Source organism: Syngnathoides biaculeatus, chromosome 23 (genome assembly GCF_019802595.1).
Source record: "Syngnathoides biaculeatus isolate LvHL_M chromosome 23, ASM1980259v1, whole genome shotgun sequence".
NCBI classification, from domain to species: Eukaryota; Metazoa; Chordata; class Actinopteri; order Syngnathiformes; family Syngnathidae; genus Syngnathoides; species Syngnathoides biaculeatus.
The window spans coordinates 9906268-9918644 of record NC_084662.1 but is presented as its reverse complement, the minus strand read 5'-3'; the positions used below and the strand labels follow the sequence as shown (position 1 = coordinate 9918644).

The 12377-nt window shown below is 41.8% G+C and overlaps 1 protein-coding gene across 2 annotated transcripts in view; it reads left to right on the top strand.

The window, feature by feature from the left end:
- Positions 1 to 12377, top strand: part of plcb1l (phospholipase C beta 1-like) — a 139548-nt gene that overhangs the window by 31684 nt on the left and 95487 nt on the right. The window lies entirely within an intron of this gene.

Sequence of the window (12377 nt, the reverse complement as noted above, 5' to 3'; positions counted from 1 at the left end):
TGAAAAAATAGATCAAATGACTGAAATTTACTTTTTACTTATATTCTATAATATATGCCAATTATCTCCAAAATTCATTTCATCATAAATTTTCAAAAAATCCAAAGAAAACTCCTGGATACATGTAAAATATTCTGTATGTTGTGTCACTACTACTCTATGTACACTGTGATTGATTGGCGACCAATTCAGGGCGTAATCCGGCTTTCACCCAGTTAGCCGGGATACGTTCCAGCGCTTCCACAATCCTTGTAAGGATAAGCGGCTTGGAAAATAAATACACATGCTATAGTTGAGTGCCCTCCACACAGTATTATGCTGCAATGATTGAAAAATTGCTGGCATTTCTTAGATTTGACGATATACTGGCTGCATGAAAAATGTGGCCCACCTGTGTGTTTCAAAGTCCCAACTTTCAAAAACATTACATGTGTTGAAGCTAACTATGGCCTCCGTTTTTAGTCCAAAATCATTTGACAAGTGTTCGCATTGATTGCATCCGTGACTTTTGGCGTGGTAAAAATAGTGGTAAAGTCAACACTCCAAACCATACTGCTGCTACTTACAGTACGTGCGAGCGTCTTGTACGTGGAAATAGCATCAACCTGTTTGCTTATTGCGATTTTTTGCGGCCAAGAGCTTCCTGCCGTCTCCCCTTGAATCTTGGATTGCGTCCAATTCGAGTGTGTCACTTTGGTGTCATGAAGAGTAGACATGAATAATTTTGACAGCATCACTAGTGAGTACAACGTATTTTGTGTAAATTGTTTTGGATCTTATTATTAGACAAATATTGATCCTGAGCTGCTGCAGTTGATATAGTGTATATGGCACAGTTGTGTGCTGTTACATTGCATATAGCAATAGTTTCTGTAATTGTGACTTGATCAGAATAATTTAAATTATAGTATTATTAAGAGATTAGTTCAATTTGGTAACTCCCCACTGGAAGCCAAGGTACCAAATGCACAGCCACGCAACTGCAATGTACTTGTTTCATTGGTACAAGGTGAGAATGTTGGGTACTATTATGTTGAGCCTAGCCTGGGAATGACATTTTTAATTTTTCATTGTGTTTATTTATTTTTTTGAAGGGATGCATCTCCATGAGAAAAGCCCCCATTGATCCCGCTTAGTGGGGTCCATTAGGCCGTGGTGGTCAGGCCAGGTGGCTGTATTTTGGCCAAAGCGGCAGCTCTGTTTTCGTCCAGAGTAATGGCAACAGATTAAAACCCGCAGAGATCACAAGATATCTTTGTCTCCTCCGCGGGACAATAACATTTGATGAGGGATAATCCCAGATCATCCATTTAGCAATTAAAATACAGAGAGGCCCCCGGTTGCATACCGTTAGTCACCTCTGTGCTACAGATGGAGTTTATGTTAGTACTAGTATGTTTACACTGCTGGAATCTTAGCGTACCTCCAAAGTTAATCATGCAACAATATTTCCTGTAAAGCAAAAAAAAAAAAAAAAAAAAACCCTAACAAAATATTTTTTAAATCAAATAAATTGAATTATGCCATGTAATCCTATAAATCACGGAAACCTACTTGTGATTAAGTCAAATTCAAATAGCTTGAGAGTCACCGCCAGAGTTTAAAGGCTGTTCTTCCTCCATTCACGTTCACGTCTTAATGATGGGAGAGTACCTTTATTGCTGTATATACTGTAGTACAGTATAATATTTTGCATGTACAGTAGTTGTTAGTACTGTGCTGTGAACACCACCTATTAGCTCACTCCAATCCTGCTTCAAAGAGCGGAAAAATGCAATTGACGCACCCAGTCAAAATATTTCTCGTTTAGTAATCCTTTTAACTGTCAATACGGTATATCACAAACTTGATTCCTAAATATTTTAATATCAGTTTAAAGTCCTCTTAAAATTTCCTGAAAATAAATGGCTTCAGATTATTTAATTTTAAAAAATGGACCAGCGGTGCACGTTTATATGTGCATTCAGCAAAGACCCTTTATACTCTCACTTACAACCCAGGCTATTGTTATATACTGCCCAACATACTTTGCAACAAAACTTCAATTTCACCAATTACTGCAATCCTATTATTCATGGCTTTGGTCCGATCTTGAGCGCAGAAATAGCCCCCCCCAACACACACACACAAAAAAGAAAAATATGATGAGGTGAATAAGTAAAAACCAAACAGCGAAGAGGCAGAGTTTCAATATCACTTGTATGAATAGTATGTTACTAAAATCTTAGACATGTGATGACATATTTGTTTACGGTATAGCAGTGGGCATCAATAGGCGATCTCTGGCCTGCATCTCGTCAGCCAGTCACCAAGGCCACCAAGGCCGACGACCCACTCAGTCGTTGTGTACATGTTGCCGGTGCAGTGCCGTGCGCGTGGTGGGTGCGGCGTTCAAGGTAAGCGCCACGAACACCAAGTTATTGCTTTACTATGTGTTCCGCTTTGGTCAGCCCATGTGTACTTGTTGTCCCCATGCCAACGACACAAAGGCAGCCTGTTACATCGTCACCGCCGCTGCTGGGAACAATTTTGAACTTTCACTTTCGTTTCTTAAAGAGTTGTCAAAGCATTGCTTGCACCAAAATTTCTTATCCCAACCTCAAGGATAACCTGCATTTTGTAGGGTCTTACATTTTGTATTTAGGTGTTAGCAGGGTATGCTCCTATGAATATTTTTATTCATTCAGCTCGTTTCATTCTCAGGGGATTAAACTGATTGCAATTGGACTGTTCTGGTTGTCTTAAAAGACGTTTCGCCCCGAGAATTAGCAGTGTACTGTAATGGTATGCCAAAAATCCCAGTTCAGTCTGTATCTTGCTTTTAAGGTCACGGTTCAGTTCACATAAGGTGGAGGAAGTAAACAAAATGCAAAACGTCAAGATGATTTTCTTTTGCATAAACAGGAAGAAGGGTTTCAATGACATTTAAAATAAAATGTGAAAAAAATTCAAATATTCTCCAATAAGGAAAAAGGCTTCATAAGAGCTTGGTTTTCACCCACATACAGTGGTCTGGTATTCACGTCGGTTTTGTCAGTTCAAGTCTGAAAGTAAGTTAAGACATTCAATACTTTTGATTGAATACAGGGGGTCTTCAATTTATAGGTTACAAACCATGTGCGAGAAGGCGTGCTCAGTCTATGCCTTATTTCCTGGGGTTTTTTTTTTTTTTTGCTTGATTGCCTCATATTTATGGCCGACAAATGTTTTTCATATCACTACTTACTCTAAATATGACTTCTGCATTTATATAGTTTGGTGATGGACTACAGTGTGTTCTGGTTTACGTGCCAATTTGAGGTACCGGTATGATGTTGCCGTCATTGGAAAGGACGGTGTGTTAAAAACTGAAGACTCCCTGTATGTACATATAAAGTGACATTAGAAACTGCATTGTGGCTATCTTCACATTTGTTTATATATGGGGGGCGGGAAGCATTCAAAATGGACGGGACAACTTTCAGGACTGTGTTCATCCTTTCAGTGGGATTTTTTTCTTCCTCCCTCGGATGAGTAGCGTTCCAGTTCTTTCCGGCTAGTGCTGTCGATAAGAAATAGACCTCAGTCATTGCTTCATCCAGTGCATGACAACCAACGGACACTCCATCGCCATCGGCCCTGTACTTCTTTTCCCCTCCAGCGTGCATTTGTTTGTATATGCGATCCGCAAATATTCCCTGAACAAAAACAGAAGGTCAGGCCAGAGGGGCTCCCACACAGAGCTCACGACACTATAAAAGTGAAGGGCTTCAGATTAGTTTACTTTTCTTCCAGCCGTGTTTTTTCCCCGATGCTTCGAGCAAGGAGGGAAACATCATTCAAGTGAAATGCAGCTCTGTCAAAACAAGCGCGTCTTATAGCTTTTCCCACACTCTTGTTCCAATTGGGAACATTTCCATAGGTCATGCTAAATTTTTTGATGGTGGGGGAGAACCTCTTCATTGTCAGAACTCGGGAAAATACACTCAAAAGGTTTAGGCCGCAGGGAGCAATCCTGGGTGCGATTGTAAATTTTGGAATTCAGTCCGGTCAAGCCCGATGTTGACATCTTTTAAGGACAGTATTGTAACAAACACATCTGAACACAAATAAACAGATAACCTGTACGCTGCGCAGCAAAGATTTTGTAAACGGATCAGTAGAAAATAAGAAAAGATTTCACCTGACATACACAATTTCAAAGTCTATACGACTATTATGCGACACGCTTAAAAGAACACCATTCTGATATGAAAACATCCTAAACCATTAACTGTAGTCCTTTGCAACTATTATTGTGAACATTTTTTAGATCGTTGTCAAAAAAATGATTGCGTACAAGGCCAGGGAGAGTGTGTTTGTTTCATTCATCCATTTTTGTCTTCCCCGAGGTTCCTCTTCTCGGACTCCTCACTCGGTCGTTCATTTGTGTCGCAGATAAGATAGCGAGCCGCGGCGGCTTGCTCCGCAGTGTTGCCCTTTCAATCGGCGTGTAATTGCATCAGCGTGGGGGCTGAGATTAGATAAGTGCCGCGTATCTGTCTCGTAGCAATGACATACACGATATCAGACCGAAGAAAGCGGCACGATCTCCTCAACTCTGGTACTCGCCGATCAGCTTCTCCTCAAATGCTTGTATGGCTTCGTAATGGCAGCACACTCACTTCAAATCAAAGTGCGCTCCGTATAGAGACAAAAAAAGCCTAAAGTTAAAGCAGCCCCGGCTTGCTGAGGTCATTAAATAGTACCTAATGCATCTACTGTAAATTTAAAGCCAAGTCCGGTGAACTCACACAGTCAATCGGAGAAAATCTGCCATATTGAGAGCTGATACAAATTGCATTGAGCTACCACGTCCGAACACATCCATAGATGTACAAGAAAAGGAGGTGTAACTCTTGTACAGTGGACCCCAGCATACTTCATCTATATGCAGATAGGGTTTTTTTTCCCCATTTTTAAAAACTGCGTTTTTTATGTTTTCTTTTTTAGGAGGAATCAATCCCAAAAACACTTATTGGTGGTTTGTCCAAAATGCATAAATGTGACAAAAGCGTTTGGAGTTCAGTTGGTGGAGAGAGTTTTGAGTGGAATCTGTTGCTTTATTTCCTAGTAGACCTGAAGACGCGGTTGGTTCTCCATGTGTGTCCACGTGCACGTTTTGGTCTGGATGCGGATGGTACGACCCTCACTTGTCATCACCTACATTCCATGAATCGGGGGCGGTTTGTGGGGAGGGGGCAAACTGAAGCCCTGTGATGACACCGCAAGATCCAGCCATTAGCCTTTCACCTGCTGTTAACAGCAACTTGGCCAGACACACGGCCTGCATTCCACTGCCTCGCGCCAGATGGACTTTTTACACTCTCAAACATGCTTGCTATAAGATCATTTCTGCAGATTTAGCCTTGAATTCGCGATTGTGAGTCCACTAATTCGACGGTCTTTTTCATGCATTTGGGTAAGTCATTCAAACTGGAACGAGCCACATGTTTGACAGCAGCAGCACGCCTGGCCGGCTATGCCGAGCACGTGCGTGCGGTCCGTATGGGAGGGTGGTGGGTGGAAATGGGACTGATTCCATATAGGTTGGTCCCGAAATGGAAAAGCCACTAGGGTCAGAGACGGCCGGCGAGAAAAAAAGCCAGAGTCAATATTTATGGATACTGAACATGTGGCACGCTTCTCTTACCCACTAATTAGAGCAACAAGTCCATCTCCAGATTATACGGCCCCCTCGCAGATCACAGGCGATCAAGGCTCCAAAAAAGCACGCACCAAGGAACGCGCCGACGTGGGTCGCGCGCTACAAACACCGCGTAATTTAGTAAGCTGTTTATTTGTTTGCGGCCTCTTTTCCATGACACACTTAATCTCCACGCTTGGCCTGTAATTATAAGCATGCGGGGCAACCTCCTAAGTCAAATAAGGAGTCAAACCAAAACTTGCTGGTAAAACGTCTGCCTCAAAAGTCAAACAAGGAATGTCGGTATAACTACTGGCAAGCGCCCCTACCTTACAGGTGCGCGGTTCTGGGTTTGAAGCTTGGCTTTTGGCCTGTTTGTGTGGTATTCTTGGGTGGCATTTTCCGGGAGCTTGCATTGCTTCAGTGAATAATCTTTGAATGTGATTTGCGATCGTGAATGGGTCTTGGTCTCTCTGTGCCGAACGACTTGCCTGGCTGAAACTCCCTTAATTGTGACCTAAATGAGGATGAAGGGTGTAAGAAAGCAGGTGAAAAGAATCCAATCAAAACTTGTTGAAAGTATCATTCTTACTGAAGGATACAAGTTCTGACAAAATGTGGAAATGGGATTTTAGTTGCTTGTCTACTCTGTAGAGCAATACAGTGCAGCTGAGCCTTGAGCTAGCAGATGTCCTGGCTAGCGACGTACTTTAGCACATTGGAAAACTTGGCTGAAAGGGCTTTTCCTTCAAAAAGACAAAACTATCAATGCTGAGCTTTCCCTAAAAACAAACAAGAAAAATTCATGTTCACGCAAAAGATGAGAATTTTTTTTTTGTTCTATTACTGTAGTAAATTCTGAACCGAAGTGGGATTTTAAAAACAAGGTACACGATAAACACACATTTGATGCACCGTTACATTGCTACTTCTCAATTCTCTTCATGTCTGTGAAACTCTACTCTTTAACAGTTTTGGTCACCCTTGTTTCCTTTCCATCAAAACGTGAGTAGTTTTGCTTTAAACATATATTTGCACTTATGCTGAACTTGAGATGTGAATTAAAACATTTGATGATGCTGACAATTGCATGCAACATCATTTTCCAAGGGGACTTTCACTAGATAATGTGAAAACAATTGTAATAAAGCAATAAAACTGACTTTCTTAATAACATGTAATAGGAATGATACAAGCGCACGCTGCATTTAGCCAGCCGGTTGGGATGAGACTCTGTCACCTCAGTTTTTAGAGAGACAAAAACATGGAGAGGCAGCAGGAGAGGGAGAAGTTGAATGCAGCTCCACTCATAAAGAGAACACGCATCACTCAATTATACATTGGCATAATTAGGAGCTGCGTAAACAGCCAACATAAAAATTTACATTTTACTACTTAGCGGCTCGAGCTGTTTACAGGCTGAGGAAGGGGAAGCACTTAGCGAGTGTACTGTGCGCTATCTGTCTAGCGTGTAAGTTCGCCACATGGTTTGTTCTTTCCGTTTATAGAGGAGGCCTACCAAAGTCCAACATAGCAAAAAATGGAACAATTTGGAGTGGACCCCATTATCTCAGGAGGAGAAATGTAAAGATTGGCGCCAGAGAAAATTGATCTTATGGTGATATTACTGCCTAGTACAGTATGTTCAATACATATTACAGTACTTGGATATCAGTTACTTGCATATAGCTGAAAATCATAGGTCAGTATGTACCTTAGTTTAAAAAAAAAAAATTACAAATCATAAAAGTAGGAATCAATCTCATGAAAATGACGCATTTAAAAAACCTGCCAGAACATTCTCCCCAAAATCATAGACTTGCAAATAACCAAAATATGTTTTCACAGTTAAATATTTAATGGTGAATGTAAAAGTAATATCCATCTGTCCATTTTCTTAGCCGCTTATCCTCACTATGGTCGCAGGCGTGCTGTGTACATCCTGAAGTGTTTGCCAGCCAATTGCAGCTGCTCGGATTCATCAGTAGATTTTCTTTTAAAGAAAGCGCAGCATCAGTTGTTTGTGTTCTTTTTAGGAAAATGAAATAGCAATACTGTAGTTCTCCCCCCCCCCCCCCCCCAGAAATGGTTCTGAATTGTGGAAAAAAAAAAATCTAAATTGCGTCCTTTGATGCAATTGCATTCATGTAAATCCGACCTTAGAGAAGCTGATGGCCTTGGTTTGGAAAGTAGTATCACAATCAGAAAAATACACAAAAAGCCAATCAGGAACATCGCGACATACAAGTGACCTTCACCCTGAAACACCAAAGCCTTTTCAATCACCTGCCCGCCGAGATGAAAATTCTTATGGGTGGCATGTAGTTCATGGCGGGCATCTGGGGACTCAGAAATACGAACCTCCAGATGCACCCTCCAAAAGGTCTCCGCTTTTGATTAAAAACGCATTGCCCCACCTCACAGGATGACTTTTGACTCTGATGTATTAAATGGTGCATTTTATCAGCACGTCTGATGTCACATGCGAAATAGTGTGGCAGTTTAAACCGAGCCCGGCATCTCATATCAGACTGAGCAAGGTCAGATTGTCGATAGGGTGTTAGGTTAAATAAGACCAATGACTCTAAACACAGTTGCCGTCGATTTATTTATTTTTTTCCATCCTTCGATCCAATGAATGGCTTCATGGTTTCTGTTATATCTCACAGTCAGCATGCAAAACTGATGCTCTGGTTTAAGGAGGGGTAGGGTGGTTTTGGTTCCCAATGGAGCTCCATACACAAGAACCAACGTAACCCAGTTTTGTACATTAGTCGGAACTTACCGGTTACTTCGAATGCGCAATTTTTTTCTTATTCAAGTGTTTTGAATTTTGCTCGAGTCAATTTTAGAAGAACGGTAGTCTTTCTTGAGTACAATCATGTTTAAATATAATTTATAATTGGTCGACATTACGTTAAAAAATAAATGCCTCAAAGACTCTCCATAACTCTCACTACTACCCAAGCTAAACCCTCCTCCTCAACATATCAAAGCCTGTCTCTTAGTTGAGATGTGTCACTTTAACATGCTTTTTTTTCATCAATTTATACACCAATTTCTATGTAGTCAAGGTTTTTGGCAGCAACTTGTGGTAATTTTTGGGGGGTTCAGTGTGCCCCCAAGGACGATTTCATTCTTTTTCCATTATTTCTTGTATTTCGGAGAAATATAAAGTTGAAAAGTAGACTTCGGAGCCTCCACTATATTTATTTGAAGAGAAAGTTATCAATTTCAGGCATGTGTCTCGTTGGCAGGTTTACATTTCACAGCTGCGGTTAGCCATACAGGGTTACGTGCAAAACCTGGCCTTCACACGGCCCAAGTTAGTCCTGGACTCCGCAATTCTCTTGTCACAATTCATTAAGCCGCCGTCGCACTATGTCTGATCCCGGCGTCTGTCGGGCCTGCAGGAGGAAAGGAAGCAGCAGTCGGGGGGGGGGTATGAGAAGAAGAATAAGGCTCGCCGGTTGCAGGGAGGACCTGATTGTGCTGTGGCATCCGCAGAATGACATTATAGCAGCGCGGTTTGACGATAATAATAATCCTCCACGCAGCTGTATAAACATTTAACTGACATCCACTCCCTGGGCACGCCGTATGTATCTTTAACTTTTTGGGCCAGTCTGATGCAACTATTTGTATCCCCGCCCAGCTCGCTTTGCGTCCCGCTTGGGCAATACTCCGTCCGCATTTGAACATTGCTGTGAATGTCAGCGGGAAATGAGCGTTCGCATCACATCCGAGGAGAGGGAAAGCACGTCGTGTGACGAGTACAAGCGTGTCGTTGACTCTTTGAAAAGTGGGAAGTCCTTGTGTGATTTTCTTCAGGCAGCGACAACCCCTTCGCTATCTCGCGTATTTCCCGGTAACGTTTGTCTCCATTTGTGGCACTTTGTGTAAATATTTATAGGACTAAACTAACTCTACTGTATACAGTAACCCCTCTTACACACACAATCTCCTCTGGAATGCCATCTAATTGGCGGTTTCCTCTGTTTATCCCCTCTCCGTATGGTGGGGTGATGTACAATCAGGTGAAGATGAAGCCCTAAATTGAAAAGGAAATCAAATGAGGTTAATCATGCACACCCCACCTTCCACCACACACATCGACCATGTCTGCACTTCACATGCTAGATTACTATTACATGTCATTTGTGTTTGTGATACAATAAACAGACTCCAGATGGCTCTCAGGGTAAGATGTATACCTACAGAAGCCAGGCGCTCGAGAGCTGCCGAGTTTGACTCCGCTTCAGCTCATTCTCTGCTCAATCTCATTGCAACCGTGAGGAAATAGCAATTAAAGCTTCCCAGGTTGGGGGATTAATGTGTGTCGTGTCCCCTTCAATAAAAAGGCATGACTATGATTCGACAAATCTGAGCACATTGAGAAGCAGTTCAAACTGTCTGACTCTGCTTACCTTAGCCCGAACACATCCTTGACACTGTGCAGCCGTGTATGTAAACGGAAGGCAGGAAACGAGATCCGCCAATTTTCGCTCTGCCCACACCATGCTGTGTTTTTGTATATGTCTATGTAACAAGCAGACAAGTCTATAGACCGGTCTTGAACACGTACAGTTTTACGGTGACCTTCATTCTTTCCACGACCGAGCTCATAACTGAATTTACACCTATCAAATACATTCTCCCCATTGACATGTGATGAAATGCAACTAATCTGTTCCACCCCGCCTCCACTCCCAAAAGTTTTTTTCATTCTTTTTAAAAATAAAATATATTTGAATAAACAAAAATTCGTAATTAATGTACATACTGTACAATTTCTGTTTAACCCATTCATGGGGAGGGTGGCAATTTTTTGCCTTATTGGGATAAAAGTCTTCTAACAGGCCACAATCAAGCAAATAACACTTCGTTTCTGGTTAAGTTTTTTGTTAACTTTATTAATTTATAATCTCGTCCTGCGAGAGGGTACTTGGGTTTTCTTAGTAAATCGTCCCAAAAAATCAGAATCAGATAAAAACACTTAAATATTTTGAAATACTGAAGGATATAATGCATGAAAATCATGATGTCCCAAAAATGGGACGCTGCCCACGAATGGTTAATGTCTATAAGTCACCTGGCCTAGTGAGTGATGTCAGGAGCTGCATGTGAATGTCTTGGCGTGAGCCGTGGCCAACAGCAGCTCCACCCAAATATTTTTTAATTTTCTATGGGTGTGCTGGACTGATTGTGCTGTTCAAACAACAAATAGAGGCATGGAGCTGTTCATATGTCTCTCAGCTCGTAATGTACATATATACTGAAGCAAAAGACAAGGTTCTGAAATTCTTGCAGATGTCACCGTAGCTTGCATCAATCAAACTTTGCTCAGTGGGGAAAAAAAGCATTTATTCATTTGCCAATAGATTTCGCTGTCAACAACATGATATTCATAAGCAGTTACGCCCATGTTAAAGTTGTTCTTAAAGTGAACTTTCAGGGTTGTCATTGCACGAGATGTTGATGAGACATCTCCATGGCGACGGCTCTCCTTCATGTCCACTGGTGATTTATCTACTGTTACACAGTCAGTCTATATTTGGGGTGGGCAAAGCCCACTCATTCTCATCATGCTGGAACACTGGGCCTCTTGTCACTACGTCAAATTTTTTAACCCAGAATGAAACATTCTATTTTCTTAACCTGGTTAAGTAATCATATTACCTAAGACGCCATAATGGGGAACAAACAGTAGCGTACAACCTGGGCTTCTTTTTATGTGCCTTGAGTGGCAGATTGGCTTTCATCAAAGAGCCCCGGCGAGTTATAGAGTCATTCCGCTGCGCCCGAGCATACGAAATTGATCCTCATATGCGCAACATATGGTGGAAAGCAATTTCCACCCGAGTGTTTTAGTATTTCCTTCTAATTAATTTCGCATGTACGGGACAAGCGCAAGCGGCCTCCCAGAACCGAGGCACAAAAGCCGGCTTTGTTTCAATGGTTCGTCTGCGGTTTTCGAACTCGCCTGTGCCTTTCTTGACACACCGTATTCACACCGAAGGCAACATTTTGGGCAGAGAAGTCACATCTTGCACTCAAGAGGGCCAAGGGTGAACTTTTATAATCAGTCAATCGGTGACCTAAACAAAGCCATGCCATGAACATGTAGAATGAGGAAGGTGGAAGGTAAGGTCCCAGTCCGAATTCGAGCGACAGAGTTTTAAACGTGTTTGCGGTTTTTCCGTAATAGACCTTTTAACAATGGCTTTTCTGTTCACGTGGGAGGAAATTGCTTTTAAATGATGCAGAAATCACAAAAGATGTTCACGATAAGTCGTACTGTACTATCATTCATAGGTCTCAATTAAAAGGAACAGGAACTATGATTTAAACTCTTCAAGAATAGCATTCACAGTAAAGGGTTTGTGCATTTTCATCTCATTTTTTCTTCGCACTGAGTTTGTGGAGTTTGGTTTGATAAAGCATTTTTTGATCTTCTCCAACATTTTTGTTGGATGACGTTTAAACCAAAACAGCTACAGTAGTTTTGTTTATAAATCCTGCTCACAGAGTTGGAACACTCCCGTGACTGATCAAATGATCGAGTAAACCACATCGTCATCAAATGGGAATACAGTCTAGGCTCATTTCCCAGATGGTTTCCTGGGTGGGTTAATTTAAACTCGAGGTAGTCTTGAGACGATGCGCGGATGACCACAACCCGACCTTGATCCGATATGGTGTACTCGCGCTG